Raw genomic sequence first — 4049 nt, forward strand, 5'->3', positions numbered from 1 at the left:
CACCTCCTTGTTTCTACACTCATTGTCCATTTTATCAGCTCCACTTACTATATAGGTGCACTTTGTTGTTCTACAATTACAGACTGTAGTCCATCTGTTTCTCTGCATACTTTGTTAGCACCTTTTACCCTGTTCCTCAGTGGTCAGGACCCCCATGGACCCTCACAGAGCAGGTATTATTTGGGTGGTGGATCATTCTCAGCACTCCAGTAACACTGACGTGGTGGTGGTGTGTTAGTGTGTGTTGTGCTGGTGCGAGAGGATCAGACACAGCAGTGCTGCTGAAGTTTTTAAACACTGTGTCCACTCACTGTCCACTCTATTAGACACTCCTACCTTGTCGGTCCACCTTGTAGATGTAAAGTCAGAGACAATAGCTCATCTGCTGCTGCACAGTTTGTGTTGGTCATCCTCTAGTCCTTCAGTATGCAGAGAAACAGATGGACTACAGTCTGTAATTGTAGAACTACAAAGTGCACCTATATAGTAGGTGGAGCTGATAAAATGGACAATGAGCATAGAAACAAGGAGTGTTATGCCTGATCAGTGTATAAACAAATTATATTTGTCACATATGGAAATATATGTGGCATACATGCCAATGTGTTTGAAATTGGCCATTTTTAAATATGGGACATATATTTCAGCCATATTTAAAAATATAAAAACATGTGTAACACATATCTACAATGATAAAAAATATATTTTATATAAATATGACATATATTACTCATACACTAGCTTCATGTAATATAAGGTTTTTATCCATCTTTGTTTCAACATACTTCATAATGAAGTGAAATGTAGTATATTTACATGCCTGAACAGTAGAAATGTGCACAATGTAAGTGCACAATAAAATCATGAAAATGTGAAATACATTAAAATATTGCTCCCTGACGCATTTAAATAATTTAATATTCAAAAGCAAACAGATAGTAATAGTAAAAATCGGGCTTCACTAGAGGTTTATAGATAGCGGCGCTAAGCTTGTACTAAGGGGTCTGGTGGCATGGCCCTCCAGGAGCATTTTATCATTAACTTTTGGAGCAGAAACAGCCAGAAAATGTATCAAAAATCAACACACAGTAGAGCTTTGTAGTTTGTATTACGCACAGAGCTGGTATGACTTAAACACTATATCAATCCACTTTTAATGCAGATCAAGCTAAGGTACTGAATTCAAGCAATGCTGTCTCCACGCTCTTAGATAAGCTGCAAGGTCCTAAATATATAATTCAAATACACAGATTATAGATCAGCTTAGTTGGTGCAATCAGAAAGAGTGTGATTTTGCTCTGTAGGCACGTTTAATAAGCTAGATTTTAAACATTTAAGCCGTATGTCTTCATGGTCATAGTGACAAATATTACATTTTCTCAGTTAAGTAAATTAAAATCAGTATTAAGTTTAACTGAGAGCTTGAACAACTCTCCCTCACTTCTTAATCACTAACCTCCATCAGATCTGCTCCTTCAGTCTCCTTCAGCTTCTTTCTCTGCATCTCTTCCTGTGTCTAGTAACACAAACTTATTTGTGTATGAGACATACAAGAACTCAGGGAAATAATGAGAGCTCAATTAATTTCATTGTTTTGGATTTAACTGGTAAAAATCTTCTCATATGAATGGCCTTCGGCGGAGCTGCCACCTCTTAATTTCCATCTACAGGTTGAGGAATTGAGAGATATAAAATTGTGTTATGATCAACACTATGTGAACTTTTCACTGGCGTCAACTCCCCCCAGGTCGCTCCCTGCTATCACAGTCCATTGTGAAAGAAAGTAAATTATAGATGATAAACTATAGATGCTAAAATACCCCCTAAACTGGCCTAGCAACGCCCATTGTAAACAATTATAACTAGGGATGGATTCAGACATATATGGATTCAGACATGTATTCACCCACCATCACATAGAGGTGTAATCCATATATTATGCATATATGACCATTATTTGATTCTTGTATCAGATATATGTACATATAATTTAAAACATATGCTTGACACTTTATGAAATATGGCCGTATGTCTGATTCCTGTATGGGAAGGAGCTTGTTTAAACACTGCACCTTAAGTAAGTCTGTGCTTTTCTCCGCTCATCCCTATGGGGCTGACTCTGGGGTGAGACCCTCATGCAGCTTCATTATGCTGTGGGATGAGGGCCTCTAGTGCTCTTTGGTGGCACTGCTGCTCTGCTCTGCTGGCTAAACATCCCATCAGTGTCGCATACTGCACTCATTACTGACAACACAGAGGTTTAAAGTCTGCTCTGCAGGAAAAAATATTACAGCAAACGTTTTAGCTGCTAAAGTATTAACAACAGGAATTACTAAACAGAGCACTGACCACAAAAACAGACACACAAAAATACATTGTTGGTGCAGCTAATGTACCAAGCTGAGATGCAATAAGCGAGGATGCTCTCATTGCTGCAGTGGTAGAGGGTGGCAAGCAGGCCTTTGCCGACATGTACTTTCTTGAGTAATCTCAGAAAGTAGAGCTGTTGTTGTGCCTTCATTTCCACTGCTGTGGTGTTGACCCCACCATGATAAATCATCTGATATCTGGACACCCAGGAACTTGAAACTTGACACTCTGAGGATGTGGATACCTCAGTATTTCCTACATTTGTGTCTTCCTGCACTTTTTAGTGCACAATTTCTGAGTTGAACACATTGAAAAAAATAAAACATAAAGTATTAAACGTGTCATAACTTTTGCACAGGCCGCATTTAACTTTTCTGAATTCAGCAAATAAACAGTAACAGCAAAATGTGCAGAAGTGTGTTCTCTGTGCAGGATTTGTATTTTTACTTAGAAAATCAACAAAACGTTCATTGTGGCAGGCAAACCTTAACATTTCACTATAGATATTTACTTATATATACTATATATATATATAAATATATATATATATATATATATATATATATATATATATATATATATATATATATACTCTCAGAAAGATCCGATTTCTTATTTCTTATTCTTCTTACCAGACAACTTGAGCAACACTGACAGCCCTGAAGTCTCCTGTTTGCGCACAGTGCATTGTTTGAGCAATTTCTCTGCAGGTTTGCAGGTTTGGGTTCATGATCCCATCAATAAACACAAGCTCAGTGACACTTTTGTAAGAAGAACAGCCACAGACATTTCCACCTCTGTGCTTAATGCAGTCCAACTGGAATTTTTCTCCAGATTTTCTCCAAACAAACAGTCCACTATCAGTTTGTTGTGGTGCTGAAAGAGTTTCCCTGAAACAAACATTACTTACTTAAACATTTTACAATATGAAGTAACCTAAAGAACTTAAAGTTTACCAGTGGTTTAGTGGTTAACCCCATGAAAATCCCAGGCTTATTACATACTAAGGCTTATTATTTAGTAACTACAGGGACTTCAGTGCAAACGGGTGGAGCTATTCTTAGGTTGCCCTGTCCATTTAAGGGGTTAAAGTGTCCAAATACTTTCCATTAAAAAAAAATACTCATATTCATCAGATGAGCCTCATCAACCTTCCAATAAATGATGCTTGGAGCATTTATAAAGAATGTTTTTGTGCAAAAATGCAGTAACACTTTATTTGGACAGTCCACTTTAAATGCTTTGTAGATACTTAATTCACTTTCAAATTACATTCAACTAAATTGACCATAATTTTTTAACTGTAAACCTGGCTCTAATCCTAACCCTAACCTTAACCTCAACCCAAAACCTAAACCCAACCCTCACCTTGGTCCTAGCTCTAACCCTGGTCCCAAACCCCACCACTGTTTAGAATCCACTGAGTTTCAACAGATAATTTGTTAACAATTTGAACATCTGTAGATAATCTATAGGGCTCTATAGTGGACTATCCACATGAAGTGAGACCAAAAATGCTTGTTGTTTATTTGTAAAATAAAATTCTCATGACACAAATATTCTTTCAACTTTTTATGTTAGTGAATATTATACGTGACTCACGTAATACGCATCAATAAACAACAGAATTAAAGACACTGACCGAAGAATCACAACAAACGAGCAACAAAGCAGAGCAA

The sequence above is a fragment of the Colossoma macropomum genome, unplaced genomic scaffold (genome assembly GCF_904425465.1).
Source record: "Colossoma macropomum unplaced genomic scaffold, Colossoma_macropomum, whole genome shotgun sequence".
Taxonomy (NCBI): Eukaryota; Metazoa; Chordata; class Actinopteri; order Characiformes; family Serrasalmidae; genus Colossoma; species Colossoma macropomum.